The following is a 25,669-nucleotide window of genomic DNA, read 5'->3' on the forward strand; positions in this document are numbered from 1 at the left end:
GATGTAAGATAATTACCTTTTTGAAACTCCACTTTTATCTACAAAAGCCTTCCAGATGTCTCATCAAGAAACATGGGTCGGAGGCAGCACCCGAATTATGAATAGTTTTACGCATATGTATTCTTTTGATCAATCATACACACAAGTTTAGTCATGAAAGTCTAATAATTTATTAAAAGTAAACATTTCAAAAAACTTTAACTAGCTGTCCAATGACGCGATACCAGCGTCGACAACGAGTGAATGAAAATAGCTCTCTGGACATTCTCTCCTGGGGAGCTAAAACACAAACGGAAAATATCTATCACTTGATGTAAATTTTTCTGGAATAAATATTAACACATTTGCTAACAATGATTTACGTGTACTTCTTGTGTTTTCATTTAAATCAATTTACCATATTGGTGAATTTTAGAAACATTCTGAGCTATATTTTCTAAGCGACTCGCTTAACATTTAAACATGAACACGAGTACCAGAAGTTTTCTTTCCGAAATCCGTAAAGATCAATAGAAGTAACTATGTGATCACCCAACACAAGCATTTCCGTTAGTGAGGAGTCTGGGTTATAGACTATAACGGAGAATGAGATTCCGTTAGTGAGGAGTCTGGGTTATAGACTATAACAGAGAATGAGATTCCGCATAAAGGTACTCTGAAGTTGAAATAAAAAATATGCTGGATTTCCTCATTGACAATATCTTCATGGTTTTTGGTGATCAGGTCTTCCAATAGTTTGTTGGAATCCCCATGGGCACGAATTGTGTTCCTTTGTTAGCTGACCTGTTTTTATATTTCTACGAAGCAGAATTTATTCAAAAACATAATGATGTGCAATGTAGTAGTATAACATCATGTGGAGATTTGAATTTGCCCCTTAACCCGAATTTTGATTGTTATAATCATTTTTGTATAAACAACACAAAGGCTAGAAACAAAATCTTACAATCAATACAGTCTAATGAGGTTCCTCATTGACAATGTATCAGTGTCAAGTATGACCCAACTAGTCATAGCGCAGCCATGGCACTTCTTCCCCGGTTTTAGATATAAACACAGTTGGATCAGACAAAAATGTTTGCAAAGCTTGCTGTAATCTGTACAGAAACAAGTCATTCCCGAGATTGGAAAGGTGAACTTTGTCTGACGAGAACAGATCAGGACAATATGGACGTAGCTCAGGGTATCGAATGTATTTTCCACCCGACCTCTTTAAAAAGGATGCCACAGCCCTATTTGTCCGATTCCTGACTCTCTCTAAAGCCACATGATTCCTCTCACCCCTCCATTCACCCCGAGGCAAAATCTGAGACCAAACTAATGTAGTGGATGGCAAAATTTTTGAAACATGCTGCAGCGTTTTTATTATGTTAAACCTAAGTTCAATGGACTTTCCTTCTTGCATTGGGATATTATTGCCCCCACAATGTAAAAGTAAATTTTCGGGTGGGTCTTCCAGCCGAAGCAACTTTTTTATAAACTTGCCCTCACCTCATGCCCCCTTGTCCTTGCCAGAAAATGGATGCATTGAGTCTATCTAACTGCAGGTTGGTACCACAGAGAGACTTTCTTGCATGACAAAAAGCATGTTTAACAATGGATGACCCGACGATCCAGATTCTTCTATGCTCTAAAATTATTAATAAACAAACTAACAATAAAAAGACAACCAAACAGCTAATTTATCTGGATGAGCTAATTCCTAATATAATTACGTAAGCATTGAGATTTCCATCTAACTTCCGTAGCAATATACTGCTCACTAGCTCCGGAAGCCCATGCGTTAGAGGCTGCACCTATACGAAACGAGTGCGTTTTGTACACCCTACTGTCTAGCCCCAACTCTTGGATTGACATATTGAAAACTGATACAACCTGGTATCTGGTCACAGGGCTTTCTGACAGGTGACAAAAATGATCCCCTACGATTAGGTCTTAACTCTAAATATAGCCGAATGAAGGAGACAGGACAAATGGTCTTGTGAGTAGGTTTTAAGTGAATCACTACCCCCTTTCCCTCCTGGTCAGTTTTTTAATGTTGTAGAAGAATCCTAACGGTATTGTCGTGTGGCGAGTATAGAACATTTTGAGCTTGAATGGCATGGCTTGCATCATGTTTACTGTTCTGGACTAACTCCCCCATTCGGAAAAAACCCAAAATGCTGTCACAAATATGGTTGAGAATAGTGTAGATTCATAATATGACTGGCATATCTTTGGAAGTGCCTGAACCATGCCAATTAAAATATCCAAGGTGATTGGTTTCCTTCCATCAATGTGTAGGTTACTACGACTAAGGCCCAATAAGACTTTCTTGAGTAAAAATGACTGTGTAGTGTCAGGATTGATTGATTTATTAAATCTTGCTTAACGTCTCGCTCGAGAATTTTTCACTCATATAGAGACGTCACCAAGACACCGCGGTGAGGAGCTTCAAATTAGGCCTATGCTCGGCGCTTACGGCCACTGAGCAGTGAGGGTTCTTTAGCGTGACACACCTACTGTGACACGGGTCATCCGTTTTTAAGGTCATCTCCGAGGACCCGTGACATTCACACATGATACCGAGCGTTTTGGCGATGGAACTGTCATTACCTGTTTTAACGACTTAGGTCTGTCGCGGCCGGGATTCGAACCAAAGCCTTCCGCATGCGGGGCGAACGCTCTAACTTCTCGGCCACCGCGGCGGTATCAGGAAAACCGTGCAATTTGTTGTAGTAAGAAATGCCTGCAATGTATGATTTACTGTGTTAGGTGAAAACTTCGTGAGGGATAGGTATGACACAAAATCAACCAAAGTTGCAGGGGATGGGGGCCAGACTTGCTTTGGAAGATAACTGGAACAACACATATTATATGCCTTAACTGCAGTCATACACTATTTTGGTATTGGCTGATAATGCACGATTTAGAAGTTCTTGAGATCTAAGCTGTAAATCATGTGTAGAATTGGTGATGATTGCGCATCTCACTCTGGGAAACTGGACCTGAAGCGCTTCCATTGCGGTCGGGAGAGAGAATCCGCATTAATATTATGTATACCAGAAATATGTCCGGCTTTAAATTGTATATTGAGTAGTAAACCTTGGAGAACTAATCATCACTCTCTTGGACTTTGAGATTTTAGAGTTAAGAATTGAAACCAAGGCTACGTTATCAGTATGAATAATGACTCGTTGACCTGACAAACTACTGCCCCAAACCTCAAATGCCATGGTTATAGGAACCAATTCTAAAAATGTTATGTCGGAGAAAATATCTGACCCCTTCCACTGGTCTGGCCAAGCTAAATAAACCCAATGAGTACCAAATACAGCTCCACATCCTAAACTGGCATTGCCTGCACTGTCTGTAAACAACTCTTGATCAAAATCACTCAACCAATTGGCTATTCTATATGATGTAATGCCATTAAAATCATCTAAAAATGCAAGCCAAGTGTATATATCTTTCCTCATTTCCTCGGTGACTCTACGCCTGTGATACGGACGGGAAAGCCCACAACATGCATCATACAGCCGCCTAACGAAAGCCCTACCTGCTGGGATAGCACGAATGTAGAAATTGAGTAAAGCAGTAAGTTTTTGGAGGTCGATCAGAGTAACCTTACGTTTTAGCAATATCCGAGACAACTTAAATTGAACCTGAGCTGCTCAATCTTATCTGATGGGATCCTAACTGTCATACTATGAGTATCTATTTCTAAACCGAGATATACTAAACGGGTTGTCGGCCCTAGTGTTTTTTCCTCAGCTAAGGGGACGCCAAGCTCTGCACAAATTGCTCTAAAAATAGACATAAGATCGACACAGTCTTGAGTACCTGCCCTCCCAGCGAGAAGAAAATCATCAAGGTAGTGTACCACATTAAAACTATTTGCCTGTTGTTTAACTAACCACTCTAAAAATGTTGAAAAGTTCTCAAATTTCGCACAACTAACAGAACAGCCAAATGGTAAGCATTTGTCTATGAAAATCATCCCCAGCATTTTGAATCCTAATAACTCGAAATCAGACTTGTGGACAGGCAGCAACCTAAAGGCAGATTTAATATCCAGGCGAGCTATTAAGGCGCCGGGACCAAGGTTAGCTAGCATGTTAAGGGCTTCATCAAAAGAAGAATATTTAACTGTGTCAATAAAGTCGTTAACACTAGACCCATGTGGGTATGATAGATGATGTATAAGTCGGAAAGAACCATCTTTCTTTGGTACCATCCCACAGGTGACAACCTAAGGTTTTGGAGTGGTGAATGAATGAAGGGACCAGCAACCCTCCCTAAGCTTATTTCTTTGTTAATAGCGTACATAGCCTCCTCTTGCAAACTGTGCAATGATTTAAGGTTTTTACAATTCGATACCACCCTTGGGCCTTGGTAACAAAGTTCAAAACCCTCTCTAAACCCCTGCAATAATTCTAAAGCTGCTAATTCATCTGGATAGTTAGCCAAGTATCGAGATAAAACGGAAATACTAATAGGGGAGGGGGCAATATCCCCGAGGTCTAAATTGCTGAGTTGTTTAGGGGATCCCTAAAGCGCTGGGGTTGTGGGGGTCTATTAATGGTGGCTGGGGTGGACAGTACTCTGGGCAAGCGAGGACGCCAGGATGGTGAAGCACTGGGTGGCCTGCAAATTGAATCAAAACCTGAACCACGTCTGCATTTGATTCAAGGAACACAAGATACACTCGTGTTTGTATCGACATGCAGTTTTACTACATTGACCTTTATAGTTGAACTCATAACATCTTAAGGGAGTGGCTTGTGACACCGACCCTTGGACAGCGAGTGGGCTGTACATGTATAACAGCCACAACTCTTGATCAACAACAGCAAATGACATACCGGGTTTGCGTTCTTTTTTCAAACGGAATTGAATTTCGTAATCCCTCCAGCAAAGTGCCTTGGATCGACTGGCCCCTAGTCTCATAGTATGCATGTATTTAAACAGGGAAGCACTACATTCTGGGTGTGCCAATACGTAAATTGAAGCATAGATACAAAAATGCATCGGTCCACACCTGAATATCTTAAATGACCTTGAGTTTGCATTTTGATGTTTGATGACAAAGTTAAATTGCCTCCTTGCATAGAAAAATATTTAGTATCGTCATTAGGATCAGAATCATAACTGCGATCGACCAAAAGCCCTAAATAATGTACTCGCCATTGGCAATTTTGAGTTTGAGATTATTGGATACATTATGCCCCAGTTCATTCTGATAACTCGGCACCTGTGAATTGTTGGGGGTAGCTACTGTGGTTGATAAATCAGTACCTGAGTGGTCGCTCTCTTGCACGTTAACAAAACCTCACTACTACGGCCTTGAGCGCTAAGTATATGTATAATTTGTGGTACTTTACCGACAGCTGGTGATATCTCAGAGTAAAACATTTTCGATGAGACGTAAAACGATCAAAATAACACATTGACATTGGCGTTTCTGACTTATTGTTTAAAGAGACATGCATGTACGTATACAGCTCATTTTGTGCAAAATCATTAAATGACCATTTTTGCATGGAAGGGTTTCCGTTAGAATAATAATTTATAATTACTTAAGTATGAGAAGCAGGGAATAATCCAATTCTTAAAAAGCGAGTGTGAACACGGTTGAAAGTAAATTAATCAATGCATTCAAATTGTTATAAATTGTTAATATCGATGTGATTTTTATCGACACGGGTTTTAAAAAACACTTGATTAAAATTGAAAAATGAACTGTGGTATCTCTTTATTGGGGACTCGAGTAGCAATTTATAGTATGTTATTATCAAATGCAATGAATAAGCTGACTAAATATTGTATTGCAGTCAAAACACTTAAACAGATATGAGATTAACTTAAGATATTTTCTAAAAATCAATAAGTATTCTCCTCTACCGATGAGTCCGAATTTTTGTTTATCATTATTGACATTTTCCATCGTTTTGTACGAGAACAAGATGGATGACTAGTCCGAATTAAGCAATCTCCAGTTGAGGATTGGCTATTGTTATGCTGTCTCTTGTCTCACCTGTACAGAGACTGAAAGGTTTAATTTTTAACATCACCTTTCTCTTCTTCCCCCGCAATTTGTATAAGAGAAGGTGGGATAAGGGTCATATATGACCCTTCTAGAAAAGCCATCATGGACAAAAGTTTTTATTAAATACTAATCTAGACCTTTTCTACAAATTCAGTACCTCTTTTAATAGGTGACGATATCCAAGTTAACAGGAAGGTCACAAAGTTAGCGACAACCCTGGTACACAGAGAGTACATATATACATGTACAGTGTATAAGATAATACATATATACATGTACAGTGTATAAGATAATACATAGATACAGTGTATAAGATAATACATAGATACAGTGTATAAGATAATACATAGATACATGTAGTGTATAAGATAATACATAGATACATGTACAGTGTATAAGATAATACATAGATACATGTACAGTGTATAAGATAATACATAGATACATGTACAGTGTATAAGATAATACATAGATACACGTACAGTGTATAAGATAGTATATAGATACATGTACAGTGTATAAGATAATACATAGATACACGTACAGTGTATAAGATGATACATAGATACATGTACAGTGTATAAGATAGTACATAGATACATGTACAGTGTATAAGATAGTACATATATACACGTACAGTGTATAAGATAATACATAGATACATGTACAGTGTATAAGATAGTACATAGATACATGTACAGTGTATAAGATAGTATATAGATACATGTACAGTGTATAAGATAATACATATATACATGTACAGTGTATAAGACAATACATAGATACATGTACAGTGTATAAGATAGTACATAGATACATGTACAGTGTATAAGATAGTACAGAGATACACGTACAGTGTATAAGATAAAACATAGATACAGTGTATAAGATAGTACATAGATACATGTACAGTGTATAAGATAGTATATAGATACATGTACAGTGTATAAGATAAAACATAGATACAGTGTATAAGATAATACATAGATACATGTACAGTGTATAAGATAGTACATATATACACGTACAGTGTATAAGATAATACATAGATACATGTACAGTGTATAAGATAGTACATATATACACGTACAGTGTATAAGATAATACATAGATACATGTACAGTGTATAAGATAGTACATAGATACATGTACAGTGTATAAGATAGTATATAGATACACGTACAGTGTATAAGATAATACATAGATACACGTACAGTGTATAAGACAATACATAGATACATGTACAGTGTATAAGATAGTACATAGATACATGTACAGTGTATAAGATAGTACAGAGATACACGTACAGTGTATAAGATAAAACATAGATACAGTGTATAAGATAGTACATAGATACATGTACAGTGTATAAGATAGTACATAGATACACGTACAGTGTATAAGATAGTACATAGATACATGTACAGTGTATAAGATAGTATATAGATACATGTACAGTGTATAAGATAATACATAGATACATGTACAGTGTATAAGATAGTACATAGATACATGTCCAGTGTATAAGATAGTACATAGATACATGTACAGTGTATAAGATAATACATAGATACATGTACAGTGTATAAGATAGTACATAGATACATATACAGTATATAAGATAATACATAGATACACGTACAGTGTATAAGATAATACATAGATACACGTACAGTGTATAAGATAGTATATAGATACACGTACAGTGTATAAGATAAAACATAGATACATGTACAGTGTATAAGATAATACATAGATACATGTACAGTGTATAAGATAGTACATAGATACATGTACAGTGTATAAGATAGTACATAGATACATGTACAGTGTATAAGATAATACATAGATACAGTGTATAAGATAGTACATAGATACACGTACAGTGTATAAGATAATACATAGATACATGTACAGTGTATAAGATAGTACATAGATACATGTACAGTGTATAAGATAATACATAGATACAGTGTATAAGATAGTACATAGATACATGTACAGTGTATAAGATAGTACATAGATACATGTACAGTGTATAAGATAGTACATAGATCCATGTACAGTGTATAAGATAATACATAGATACATGTAGTGTATAAGATAGTACATAGATACATGTACAGTGTATAAGATAATACATAGATACAGTGTATAAGATAGTACATAGATACATGTACAGTGTATAAGATAATACATAGATACATGTACAGTGTATAAGATAATACATAGATACACATACAGTGTATAAGATAATACATAGATACACGTACAGTGTATAAGATAGTACATAGATACATGTAGTGTATAAGATAATACATAGATACATGTACAGTGTATAAGATAATACATAGATACATGTACAGTGTATAAGATAATACATAGATACATGTACAGTGTATAAGATAGTACATAGATACATATACAGTATATAAGATAGTACATAGATACACGTACAGTGTATAAGATAGTACATAGATACAAGTAGTGTATAAGATAATACATAGATACATGTACAGTGTATAAGATAGTACATAGATACACGTACAGTGTATAAGATAATACATAGATACACGTACAGTGTATAAGATAATACATATATACATGTACAGTGTATAAGATAATACATAGATACAGTGTATAAGATAATACATAGATACATGTACAGTGTATAAGATAATACATAGATACACGTACAGTGTATAAGATAATACATAGATACATGTACAGTGTATAAGATAATACATAGATACAGTGTATAAGATAATACATAGATACATGTACAGTGTATAAGATAGTACATAGATACATGTACAGTGTACAAGATAATACATAGATACATGTACAGTGTATAAGATAATACATAGATACATGTACAGTGTATAAGATAATACATAGATACAGTGTATAAGATAATACATAGATACATGTACAGTGTATAAGATAATACATAGATACACGTACAGTGTATAAGATAATACATAGATACATGTACAGTGTATAAGATAATACATAGATACATGTACAGTGTATAAGATAATACATAGATACACGTACAGTGTATAAGATAGTACATAGATACACGTACAGTGTATAAGATAATACATAGATACACGTACAGTGTATAAGATAATACATAGATACATGTACAGTGTATAAGATAATACATAGATACATGTACAGTGTATAAGATAATACATAGATACATGTACAGTGTATAAGATAATACATAGATACATGTACAGTGTATAAGATAGTACATAGATACACGTACAGTGTATAAGATAAAACATAGATACAGTGTATAAGATAATACATAGATACATGTACAGTGTATAAGATAGTACATAGATACACGTACAGTGTATAAGATAATACATAGATACATGTACAGTGTATAAGATAGTACATAGATACATGTACAGTGTATAAGATAATACATAGATACATGTACAGTGTATAAGATAGTACATAGATACATGTACAGTGTATAAGATAATACATAGATACACGTACAGTGTATAAGATAGTACATAGATACATGTACAGTGTATAAGATAGTACATATATACATGTACAGTGTATAAGATAAAACATAGATACAGTGTATAAGATAGTACATAGATACATGTACAGTGTATAAGATAATACATAGATACATGTACAGTGTATAAGATAATACATAGATACATGTACAGTGTATAAGATAATACATAGATACATGTACAGTGTATAAGATAGTACATATATACATGTACAGTGTATAAGATAATACATAGATACAGTGTATAAGATAATACATAGATACATGTACAGTGTATAAGATAGTACATAGATACATGTACAGTGTACAAGATAATACATAGATACATGTACAGTGTATAAGATAATACATATATACATGTACAGTGTATAAGATAATACATAGATACAGTGTATAAGATAATACATAGATACATGTACAGTGTATAAGATAATACATAGATACACGTACAGTGTATAAGATAATACATAGATACATGTACAGTGTATAAGATAATACATAGATACAGTGTATAAGATAATACATAGATACATGTACAGTGTATAAGATAGTACATAGATACATGTACAGTGTACAAGATAATACATAGATACATGTACAGTGTATAAGATAATACATAGATACATATACAGTGTATAAGATAATACATAGATACAGTGTATAAGATAATACATAGATACATGTACAGTGTATAAGATAATACATAGATACACGTACAGTGTATAAGATAATACATAGATACACGTACAGTGTATAAGATAATACATAGATACATATACAGTGTATAAGATAATACATAGATACAGTGTATAAGATAATACATAGATACATGTACAGTGTATAAGATAATACATAGATACATGTACAGTGTATAAGATAGTACATAGATACATTTATACAGTGTATAAGATAATACATAGATACATGTACAGTGTATAAGATAATACATAGATACATGTACAGTGTATAAGATAATACATAGATACATGTACAGTGTATAAGATAATACATAGATACACGTACAGTGTATAAGATAATACATAGATACATGTACAGTGTATAAGATAATACATATATACATGTACAGTGTATAAGATAATACATAGATACAGTGTATAAGATAATACATAGATACATGTACAGTGTATAAGATAATACATAGATACACGTACAGTGTATAAGATAATACATAGATACATGTACAGTGTATAAGATAATACATAGATACATGTACAGTGTATAAGATAGTACATAGATACATGTACAGTGTATAAGATAATACATAGATACACGTACAGTGTATAAGATAGTACATAGATACATGTACAGTGTATAAGATAGTACATAGATACATGTACAGTGTATAAGATAAAACATAGATACAGTGTATAAGATAGTACATAGATACATGTACAGTGTATAAGATAATACATAGATACATGTACAGTGTATAAGATAATACATAGATACATGTACAGTGTATAAGATAATACATAGATACATATACAGTGTATAAGATAGTACATATATACATGTACAGTGTATAAGATAATACATAGATACAGTGTATAAGATAATACATAGATACATGTACAGTGTATAAGATAGTACATAGATACATGTACAGTGTACAAGATAATACATAGATACATGTACAGTGTATAAGATAATACATATATACATGTACAGTGTATAAGATAATACATAGATACAGTGTATAAGATAATACATAGATACATGTACAGTGTATAAGATAATACATAGATACACGTACAGTGTATAAGATAATACATAGATACATGTACAGTGTATAAGATAATACATAGATACAGTGTATAAGATAATACATAGATACATGTACAGTGTATAAGATAGTACATAGATACATGTACAGTGTACAAGATAATACATAGATACATGTACAGTGTATAAGATAATACATAGATACATGTACAGTGTATAAGATAATACATAGATACAGTGTATAAGATAATACATAGATACATGTACAGTGTATAAGATAGTACATAGATACATGTACAGTGTACAAGATAATACATAGATACATGTACAGTGTATAAGATAATACATAGATACATGTACAGTGTATAAGATAATACATAGATACAGTGTATAAGATAATACATAGATACATGTACAGTGTATAAGATAATACATAGATACACGTACAGTGTATAAGATAATACATAGATACATTTATACAGTGTATAAGATAATACATAGATACATGTACAGTGTATAAGATAATACATAGATACAGTGTATAAGATAATACATAGATACATGTACAGTATATAAGATAATACATAGATACATGTACAGTGTATAAGATAATACATAGATACATGTACAGTGTATAAGATAATACATAGATACACGTACAGTGTATAAGATAATACATAGATACACGTACAGTGTATAAGATAATACATAGATACATGTACAGTGTATAAGATAATACATATATACATGTACAGTGTATAAGATAATACATAGATACAGTGTATAAGATAGTACATAGATACATGTACAGTGTATAAGATAATACATAGATACATGTACAGTGTATAAGATAATACATAGATACATGTACAGTGTATGAGATAATACATAGATACATGTACAGTGTATAAGAAAATACATAGATACACGTACAGTGTATAAGATAGTACATATATACATGTACAGTGTATAAGATAATACATAGATACACGTACAGTGTATAAGATAATACATAGATACAGTGTATAAGATAATACATAGATACATGTACAGTGTATAAGATAGTACATAGATACATTTATACAGTGTATAAGATAGTACATAGATACATGTACAGTGTATAAGATAATACATAGATACATGTACAGTGTATAAGATAATACATAGATACATGTACAGTGTATAAGATAGTACATAGATACATGTACAGTGTATAAGATAATACATAGATACGTGTACAGTGTATAAGATAATACATAGATACATGTAGTGTACAAGATAATACATAGATACGTGTATAGTGTATAAGATAATACATAGATACACATACAGTGTATAAGATAATACATAGATACAGTGTATAAGATAATACATAGATACATGTACAGTGTATAAGATAATACATAGATACGTGTACAGTGTATAACATAGTACATAGATACAGTGTATAAGATAATACATAGATACAGTGTATAAGATAGTACATAGATACACATACAGTGTATAAGATAGTACATAGATACATGTACAGTGTATAAGATAATACATAGATACATGTAGTGTATAAGATAATACATAGATACATGTAGTGTACAAGATAATACATAGATACATGTACAGTGTATAAGATAATACATATATACATGTACAGTGTATAAGATAATACATAGATACATGTACAGTGTATAAGATAATACATAGATACATGTACAGTGTAGAAGATAAAACATAGATACAGTGTATAAGATAGTACATAGATACATGTACAGTGTATAAGATAATACATAGATACATGTACAGTGTATAAGATAATACATAGATACATGTACAGTGTATAAGATAATACATAGATACATGTACAGTGTATAAGATAATACATAGATACATGTACAGTGTATAAGATAGTACATAGATACATGTACAGTGTATAAGATAATACATATATACACGTACAGTGTATAAGATAATACATAGATACATGTAGTGTACAAGATAATACATAGATACGTGTACAGTGTATAAGATAATACATAGATACATGTACAGTGTATAAGATAATACATAGATACATGTACAGTGTATAAGATAAAACATAGATACAGTGTATAAGATAGTACATAGATACATGTACAGTGTATAAGATAATACATAGATACATGTACAGTGTATAAGATAATACATAGATACATGTACAGTGTATAAGATAATACATAGATACATGTACAGTGTATAAGATAATACATAGATACATGTACAGTGTATAAGATAGTACATAGATACATGTACAGTGTATAAGATAATACATAGATACGTGTACAGTGTATAAGATAATACATAGATACACATACAGTGTATAAGATAATACATAGATACAGTGTATAAGATAATACATAGATACATGTACAGTGTATAAGATAATACATAGATACGTGTACAGTGTATAACATAGTACATAGATACAGTGTATAAGATAATACATAGATACAGTGTATAAGATAGTACATAGATACACATACAGTGTATAAGATAGTACATAGATACATGTACAGTGTATAAGATAAAACATAGATACAGTGTATAAGATAGTACATAGATACATGTACAGTGTATAAGATAATACATAGATACATGTACAGTGTATAAGATAATACATAGATACATGTACAGTGTATAAGATAATACATAGATACATGTACAGTGTATAAGATAGTACATAGATACATGTACAGTGTATAAGATAGTACATAGATACATGTACAGTGTATAAGATAGTACATAGATACATGTACAGTGTACAAGATAATACATAGATACGTGTACAGTGTATAAGATAATACATAGATACATGTACAGTGTATAAGATAATACATATATACATGTACAGTGTATAAGATAATACATAGATACAGTGTATAAGATAGTACATAGATACATGTACAGTGTATAAGATAATACATAGATACATGTACAGTGTATAAGATAATACATAGATACATGTACAGTGTATGAGATAATACATAGATACATGTACAGTGTATAAGATAATACATAGATACACGTACAGTGTATAAGATAGTACATATATACATGTACAGTGTATAAGATAATACATAGATACACGTACAGTGTATAAGATAATACATAGATACAGTGTATAAGATAATACATAGATACATGTACAGTGTATAAGATAGTACATAGATACATTTATACAGTGTATAAGATAGTACATAGATACATGTACAGTGTATAAGATAATACATAGATACATGTACAGTGTATAAGATAATACATAGATACATGTACAGTGTATAAGATAGTACATAGATACATGTACAGTGTATAAGATAATACATAGATACGTGTACAGTGTATAAGATAATACATAGATACATGTAGTGTACAAGATAATACATAGATACGTGTATAGTGTATAAGATAATACATAGATACACATACAGTGTATAAGATAATACATAGATACAGTGTATAAGATAATACATAGATACATGTACAGTGTATAAGATAATACATAGATACGTGTACAGTGTATAACATAGTACATAGATACAGTGTATAAGATAATACATAGATACAGTGTATAAGATAGTACATAGATACACATACAGTGTATAAGATAGTACATAGATACATGTACAGTGTATAAGATAATACATAGATACATGTAGTGTATAAGATAATACATAGATACATGTAGTGTACAAGATAATACATAGATACATGTACAGTGTATAAGATAATACATATATACATGTACAGTGTATAAGATAATACATAGATACATGTACAGTGTATAAGATAATACATAGATACATGTACAGTGTATAAGATAAAACATAGATACAGTGTATAAGATAGTACATAGATACATGTACAGTGTATAAGATAATACATAGATACATGTACAGTGTATAAGATAATACATAGATACATGTACAGTGTATAAGATAATACATAGATACATGTACAGTGTATAAGATAATACATAGATACATGTACAGTGTATAAGATAGTACATAGATACATGTACAGTGTATAAGATAATACATATATACACGTACAGTGTATAAGATAATACATAGATACATGTAGTGTACAAGATAATACATAGATACGTGTACAGTGTATAAGATAATACATAGATACATGTACAGTGTATAAGATAATACATAGATACATGTACAGTGTATAAGATAAAACATAGATACAGTGTATAAGATAGTACATAGATACATGTACAGTGTATAAGATAATACATAGATACATGTACAGTGTATAAGATAATACATAGATACATGTACAGTGTATAAGATAATACATAGATACATGTACAGTGTATAAGATAATACATAGATACATGTACAGTGTATAAGATAGTACATAGATACATGTACAGTGTATAAGATAATACATAGATACGTGTACAGTGTATAAGATAATACATAGATACACATACAGTGTATAAGATAATACATAGATACAGTGTATAAGATAATACATAGATACATGTACAGTGTATAAGATAATACATAGATACGTGTACAGTGTATAACATAGTACATAGATACAGTGTATAAGATAATACATAGATACAGTGTATAAGATAGTACATAGATACACATACAGTGTATAAGATAGTACATAGATACATGTACAGTGTATAAGATAAAACATAGATACAGTGTATAAGATAGTACATAGATACATGTACAGTGTATAAGATAATACATAGATACATGTACAGTGTATAAGATAATACATAGATACATGTACAGTGTATAAGATAATACATAGATACATGTACAGTGTATAAGATAGTACATAGATACATGTACAGTGTATAAGATAGTACATAGATACATGTACAGTGTATAAGATAGTACATAGATACATGTACAGTGTATAAGATAGTACATAGATACATGTACAGTGTATAAGATAATACATAGATACACGTACAGTGTATAAGATAGTACATAGATACATGTACAGTGTATAAAATAATACATAGATACATGTACAGTGTATAAGATAGTACATAGATACATGTACAGTGTATAAGATAATGCATAGATACACGTACAGTGTATAAGATAGTACATAGATACATGTACAGTGTATAAGATAGTACATAGATACATGTACAGTGTATAAGATAAAACATAGATACAGTGTATAAGATAGTACATAGATACATGTACAGTGTATAAGATAATACATAGATACATGTACAGTGTATAAGATAATACATAGATACATGTACAGTGTATAAGATAATACATAGATACATGTACAGTGTATAAGATAGTACATATATACATGTACAGTGTATAAGATAATACATAGATACATGTACAGTGTACAAGATAATACATAGATACATGTACAGTGTATAAGATAATACATATATACATGTACAGTGTATAAGATAATACATAGATACAGTGTATAAGATAATACATAGATACATGTACAGTGTATAAGATAATACATAGATACAGTGTATAAGATAATACATAGATACATGTACAGTGTATAAGATAATACATAGATACACGTACAGTGTATAAGATAATACATAGATACATGTACAGTGTATAAGATAATACATAGATACAGTGTATAAGATAATACATAGATACATGTACAGTGTATAAGATAGTACATAGATACATGTACAGTGTACAAGATAATACATAGATACATGTACAGTGTATAAGATAATACATAGATACATGTACAGTGTATAAGATAATACATAGATACAGTGTATAAGATAATACATAGATACATGTACAGTGTATAAGATAATACATAGATACACGTACAGTGTATAAGATAATACATAGATACATGTACAGTGTATAAGATAATACATATATACATGTACAGTGTATAAGATAATACATAGATACAGTGTATAAGATAATACATAGATACATGTACAGTGTATAAGATAATACATAGATACACGTACAGTGTATAAGATAATACATAGATACATGTACAGTGTATAAGATAATACATAGATACATGTACAGTGTATAAGATAATACATAGATACACGTACAGTGTATAAGATAATACATAGATACACGTACAGTGTATAAGATAATACATAGATACACGTACAGTGTATAAGATAATACATAGATACATGTACAGTGTATAAGATAATACATATATACATGTACAGTGTATAAGATAATACATAGATACAGTGTATAAGATAGTACATAGATACATGTACAGTGTATAAGATAATACATAGATACATGTACAGTGTATAAGATAATACATAGATACATGTACAGTGTATGAGATAATACATAGATACATGTACAGTGTATAAGATAATACATAGATACACGTACAGTGTATAAGATAGTACATATATACATGTACAGTGTATAAGATAATACATAGATACACGTACAGTGTATAAGATAATACATAGATACAGTGTATAAGATAATACATAGATACATGTACAGTGTATAAGATAGTACATAGATACATTTATACAGTGTATAAGATAATACATAGATACATGTACAGTGTATAAGATAATACATAGATACATGTACAGTGTATAAGATAGTACATAGATACATGTACAGTGTATAAGATAATACATAGATACGTGTACAGTGTATAAGATAATACATAGATACATGTAGTGTACAAGATAATACATAGATACGTGTACAGTGTATAAGATAATACATAGATACACATACAGTGTATAAGATAATACATAGATACATGTACAGTGTATAAGATAATACATAGATACGTGTACAGTGTATAACATAGTACATAGATACAGTGTATAAGATAGTACATAGATACATGTACAGTGTATAAGATAGTACATAGATACATGTACAGTGTATAAGATAGTACATAGATACATGTACAGTGTATAAGATAATACATAGATACATGTAGTGTATAAGATAATACATAGATACATGTAGTGTACAAGATAATACATAGATACATGTACAGTGTATAAGATAATACATATATACATGTACAGTGTATAAGATAATACATAGATACATGTACAGTGTATAAGATAATACATAGATACATGTACAGTGTATAAGATAGTACATAGATACATGTACAGTGTATAAGATAATACATAGATACACGTACAGTGTATAAGATAATACATAGATACATGTAGTGTACAAGATAATACATAGATACGTGTACAGTGTATAAGATAATACATAGATACATGTACAGTGTATAAGATAATACATAGATACATGTACAGTGTATAAGATAAAACATAGATACAGTGTATAAGATAGTACATAGATACATGTACAGTGTATAAGATAATACATAGATACATGTACAGTGTATAAGATAATACATAGATACATGTACAGTGTATAAGATAATACATAGATACATGTACAGTGTATATGATAATACATAGATACATGTACAGTGTATAAGATAGTACATAGATACATGTACAGTGTATAAGATAATACATAGATACGTGTACAGTGTATAAGATAATACATAGATACACATACAGTGTATAAGATAATACATAGATACAGTGTATAAGATAATACATAGATACATGTACAGTGTATAAGATAATACATAGATACGTGTACAGTGTATAACATAGTACATAGATACAGTGTATAAGATAATACATAGATACAGTGTATAAGATAGTACATAGATACACATACAGTGTATAAGATAGTACATAGATACATGTACAGTGTATAAGATAATACATAGATACATGTAGTGTATAAGATAATACATAGATACATGTAGTGTACAAGATAATACATAGATACATGTACAGTGTATAAGATAATACATATATACATGTACAGTGTATAAGATAATACATAGAGACATGTACAGTGTATAAGATAATACATAGATACATGTACAGTGTATAAGATAAAACATAGATACAGTGTATAAGATAGTACATAGATACATGTACAGTGTATAAGATAATACATAGATACATGTACAGTGTATAAGATAATACATAGATACATGTACAGTGTATAAGATAATACATAGATACATATACAGTGTATAAGATAATACATAGATACATGTACAGTGTATAAGATAGTACATAGATACATGTACAGTGTATAAGATAGTACATAGATACATGTACAGTGTATAAGATAGTACATAGATACATGTACAGTGTATAAGATAGTACATAGATACGTGTACAGTGTATAAGATAGTACATAGATACATGTACAGTGTATAAGATAGTACATAGATACATGTACAGTGTATAAGATAGTACATAGATACATGTACAGTGTATAAGATAGTACATAGATACGTGTACAGTGTATAAGATAGTACATAGATACATGTACAGTGTATAAGATAATACATAGATACGTGTACAGTGTATAAGATAGTACATAGATACATGTACAGTGTATAAGATAATACATAGATACGTGTACAGTGTATAAGATAGTACATAGATACATGTACAGTGTATAAGATAGTACATAGATACATGTACAGTGTATAAGATAGTACATAGATACATGTACAGTGTATAAGATAGTACATAGATACGTGTACAGTGTATAAGATAGTACATAGATACATGTACAGTGTATAAGATAATACATAGATACGTGTACAGTGTATAAGATAGTACATAGATACATGTACAGTGTATAAGATAGTACATAGATACATGTACAGTGTATAAGATAGTACATAGATACATGTACAGTGTATAAGATAGTACATAGATACATGTACAGTGTATAAGATAATACATAGATACGTGTACAGTGTATAAGATAGTACATAGATACATGTACAGTGTATAAGATAGTACATAGATACATGTACAGTGTATAAGATAATACATAGATACATGTACAGTGTATAAGATAATACATAGATACATGTACAGTGTATAAGATAGTACATAGATACATGTACAGTGTATAAGATAATACATAGATACATGTACAGTGTATAAGATAATACATAGATACACATACAGTGTATAAGATAATACATAGATATATGTATAGTGTATAAGATAATACATAGATACAGTGTATAAGATAGTACATAGATACATGTACAGTGTATAAGGTAGTACATAGATACATGTACAGTGTATAAGATAATACATAGATACATGTACAGTGTATAAGATAATACATAGATACATGTACAGTGTATAAGATAATACATATATACATGTACAGTGTATAAGATAATACATAGATACATGTACAGTGTATAAGATAGTACATAGATACATGTACAGTGTATAAGATAGTTCATAGATACACGTACAGTGTATAAGATAATACATAGATACATGTACAGTGTATAAGATAGTACATAGATACGTGTACAGTGTATAAGATAGTACATAGATACATATAGTACACAGCCAGATGTGTGTTCCGTGTTTTTCGAAAGAAATTGCATGTGATTTAAAAAAAAAAGTACATGCATAAGAATTTCTTAATAGTACACAGTCACATGGGGGTGTTATTCTATATTGTCCTGTATGAATTTGTTGCTCAATTTTGGTTCAGTTTGTGGTGTTTTCGGTGTGCGTTTGAGGTGGTTTTGGAAATATGGAAATAAGGATTATCTCCCTTTACATCGATCTATCTATAAATTGTGATATATATATATATATATATATATATATATATATATATATATATATATATATATATATTTCATGATGTCTATAATTTACACCCCTCAATTAAATTTACGATGGAAACAAGAGACATAGAATTACCTTTTTTGGATATCCTTATGATAAAAGAAGATCGGAAAATTATAACAGACTTGTACTACAAAAAAACCGGATTCCCACCAGTACCTTCTATTCAATTCTTGCCATCCCTCACATGTAAAACGCAATATACCTTTTAACATGACGAGACGTGTCTGTACAATCGTCATTGATGAAACCAGAAGGAATAATCGTCTACAGGAATTAAAAACATTTTATTAAGACAGAAATATCCGATAAATTTAATAGATGGCGTTGTTGAAAAGGCCAAATCCATACCTATCGCAGAACTCCGGAATTCTAGAAGATCAGGAACCCAGGATGAAATAAAAAAACAAATTCCCCTTGTCGTAACTCAAATCCCCGTAATATAAATATGTACTCTTCTGTGAAACATTGCTTCCCAATTTTACAACAATCCGAAAATCTAAAGGACCTTTATGTACTAAAGAACAGTGTCTACAGCCGACGTCAACCTCTAAACCTTAAAAAATTACTAACGAAAGCCAGATTTTCATCTGATTAAGAAAAACCTACAGTTTCCAAATGTATGGATCCCCGTTGTGGCACCTGTCCATATTTTAAAAAAACCCAGGTGATTCATTTACTTTTACAAGTGGCAAAACGTTCACTATACATACTAACATGACGTGCAAATCCAGAAATTTAATATATTGCATGATTTGTACTTCCTGCGTAGAAAACTATATAGGACAGACCGGAACCAAACTAGCCGACCGTGTGAGAGTCCACAAACAACAAATACGGGACCCGTCTGTCAGGAATACACCCTGCAGTGAACATTTCGATTTATGCGCCAATGGAAACTTTTTAATATTTCCGTTTTATACAGTTTTAGAAAATAATGAACACTTACGGAGAGCAAAAGAGGACTATTTTGTAAAGTTATTCAAACCTAAATTGAATGTAAATTAATTATCATAACTTGGATGTTATATTTCAAGTCATTGCTTTATGTTTGGCTTTAACTTGCGCCAATTTAGTATGCTGCGTCTGGCGATGAAACTGTTTTAACGAATAAGGTCTGTAGTGGCCGGGATTTGAAGCTCGGTGTAACATTAGATAGTGACCACGTTGAAAAACGATCCCAGGTTAAATTGTGATTAAAAAAACCGGTCGTTGAAATGTGATCTACGTTAAATCTTTAAATGTTTAAAATGGATTGTCAGAGAGAGAGAGAGAGAGATGGGTAGGGATAATTTTCCCAAGCAAACGAAAGGTCAAGGGGCATTAAGGGCCAAAATTTGCCTAATGTCAAAACATTCTATTTTACTGTTAATCTGATCAATAGCGATTCGTGTCACAAATTTCAGCCATCTTTAAATTGATTTTCATACGTTCTCTGAATTTTGGGCCAAAATTATGAAAAAACAACAACAACAAATCACAGACTTCTGGAAACAATGAATAATTGTTATTACATTGTATGTCTCCCTTCTTCCAGGGGAAGTTTTTGTACTTTCTATCCGTCCGTCCGTCTGTCATAAAATTAAAATTCTATATGGCTTATCGGATAGACTTGAAACTTTGTACAGTGCTTCATTGCCATTTTTAGATGTGCATATTGTCGGCACAGGATGATCTAATTATTTTCCTATAAGTTATAGTGGATCTAAGAGATTGGAGGATGTTAAAATAGCCTGTAAACGCTTCTCCTACCATATATCTTATCCGATAGACTTGAAACGTTGTACAATATTTCAATGCCAAATGCAGATGTGCATATTGTAGGGACAGGAGGATCTAATTGTTATCCTTAAAGTTATAGTGGATCTGAGGGGTGGAGCGTTTAAAATAGTTAGTGAATTCCTCTCCTATTTGAATTATCGGAGTTCATAATGTCTATGTGCCTGCTCATGTTTTCTCCTCTATACCATGCAGTACATTAAGGGGAGCTTTCATTTGGAGCACTTCCAATTTGGGGAGACATTTGTTTTTTTTAAATAAAAACAATCTCTAGCATTAGCATTAAGCAAGAAATGGCAATACAAACAATCCCTAATTTTAGAATTCATTATACAAGACACTAAAAAAAAAGAAACATTGTGTGTATTTGAGGTAATTTTTCAATGTTGAAATATGACCCCACCACTTGTCCGAGATGTGGATTGTACAGAAAACATTTGCTACATTGAGGGTCATTTTTCAATGTTGACATTTGACCCCACCAGAAATAAGGGTCATTTTTAACGAAGGTCAAAATTTCACGCTTGGGGGGAGGGGGTCGTTGATTAACGGTCTAGTTTAATTTTCAACGTTGAAAATTGATCAAACATCCGTTGAAAAAGACCCCTAGGGTCGTTTTTCAACATGGTCACTATTTAATGTTACACCGGCCTTCCCGTGTTTGGGTACTTTGTGTAGAAAGCTCGCCCATTAGGGGATTCAGATATTTTCCCGAAATGGGTTTGGGTTTAATGTAATTAAACAATGGTTTAAGTGAAAATGATAATATCATAAACGAATTACTACTATTTTTCACATTTTCACTTAGAGTCGTATACCAAGTTTACAAGTTTGAACTGATGCCTTTACAGAGTATGTCTTCAGAGGACAGCGATATACTGATTTGAACTGATCCCTTTACAGAGTATGTCTTCAGAGGACAGCGATATACTGATTTGAACTGATCCCTTTACAGAGTATGTCTTCAGAGGACAGCGATATACTGATTTGAACTGATGCCTTTACAGAATATGTCTTCAGGGGACAGCGATATACTGATTTTTCCAAATATTTCTCACATCACATGACATTGTGTTTTTCTGCAATGGAGAACAATTGTGATTAAACTAATACACACCCATTACCCCCTCTCCACCCACCCCCAAAAGCGTCGCGGTTGGAAATCAAAGTTAATTCCGGTCCGAAGTCAGCCTAGCTAGCTGGTAAATGTGACCTTTAAATAGAAGTTTTTGCGCTTATTGTTGGCAAAATTCATGAAATATTTCAAATGCATGTCTTTTAATTATACAGGTTTATAATATGTATGATGTATATAGGAGTTACCGAGAGTGTAACATGGTGTCAAGTAATGTTGACAATATACCGCGACTAGGTAATGACTACACGGGCATCACCCATATTTTATGAATGGGTATCAGTAATTACGCGAATCTGCAAGCCAAAAACCCTAGGTGAAGCCTTATCGTCATTTGAGGTAAAACGGAAATAAAACTATCATAAGACATGGTTTGATCTAAATATTTACCAAGCTTGCATTTTCATACTTCAAAATTTCATATAATATCCTATGTATCAGCAAGTAACATACACTTTGTTCTGAAATACAGTACAATATGGTTAAAGCGAACACGCTTATAATGGATTTACGCTTAAGGCGAAGTGATTTTCATTCACTGCAGTTTTGAAATATTTGAAACTTATTGGATATAACGAATTAAATTGATAACGAATGAAAATTGTTCATCCCCCCAGCACTTCGCGATAAGCGTGTTTTACTGTAACCATGACGTGTTTCATGCCGATTGTTAGGCCGTTCTTGGCATATTGATTTTGACTACAAATAACTCCGTTTACCTGGTCAAAATATAGGGCTCACGGCAGGTGTGACCGGTCGACAGGGGTTGCTTACTCCTCCTAGGAACCTGATCCCACCTCTGGTATATCAAGGGGTCCGTATTTGCCCTGCTCTCTATTTATACCCGAAAATGACGTTTTCTATCACAAAGCTTGTCACTTTAACTCCATCTACATCTTTAGGAATAGTCACATGATATTCAAGGAGCTGAATAGTAATGTCCTGTAGATGTGCAATAAGGTTTCGGAATTTTCATATTGGCCCCAGGGGGCAAATAGGGGCCGAAAAATTACGTTTTCTATCATAAAGCTCCATCTACATCTTTAGGAGTAGTCACATGATATTCTAGGATTGTTGACCTTGAAAGTGGGTCAAGGTCAAAGGTCAAGATCACTTTCTCCTCCACAAAGTCTTAGGTGGTTGACCTTTAAAAATGGGGTCAAGGTCAAAAGTCAAGGTCACTCTTCAAGATGTGGGTCTCCACAAGCGACGCAACATTGAGTATGTACGTCATTCCAAAGGAAGTCTATATCCCCTTCCTTCACGGGATTCAGCATGATAGCTGTCTGCACCAAGTACTTGCGAGACACAGATAGATGACTGACACTCTACGCATAACTTGGAAAACAGTCTCCATGGGAAAGCCCTGTCAATGTCAGGGAGGACTGCATAAACCAACCAAGTGCCAATTTACATATCTGCCCAATGTTCAACAGTAGGACACTGGTACTGATCTTTAAGCAATACACAAAACTGACACTCTACACAAACTGATATTAAAAACTAGAGCAAAGCTCGTTGCAAAGCAACGAGAGGTCTTCCGTCGGAGCTGTGTGACATAAAAACCTTGAACTTGACCATATGTCCTTGGGTCAGGTCCTAATGCAGCCTCAATTAACATGAAAATCTGTTGTAAGTATGAAATCTAAATGTTTCTTCATTACAGCATATGGTCAG

The 25,669-nt window shown here is 31.9% G+C and overlaps 1 pseudogene; it reads right to left on the bottom strand.

Annotated features, from left to right (window-relative positions):
* Positions 1-1,006: 1,006 nt before the first annotated feature.
* LOC125665157 (uncharacterized) lies at positions 1,007-3,002 on the bottom strand (annotated as a pseudogene).
* Between the last annotated feature and the right edge of the window lie 22,667 nt (positions 3,003-25,669).

Source organism: Ostrea edulis, chromosome 1, assembly GCF_947568905.1.
Source record: "Ostrea edulis chromosome 1, xbOstEdul1.1, whole genome shotgun sequence".
In the NCBI taxonomy this organism is placed as follows: domain Eukaryota; kingdom Metazoa; phylum Mollusca; class Bivalvia; order Ostreida; family Ostreidae; genus Ostrea; species Ostrea edulis.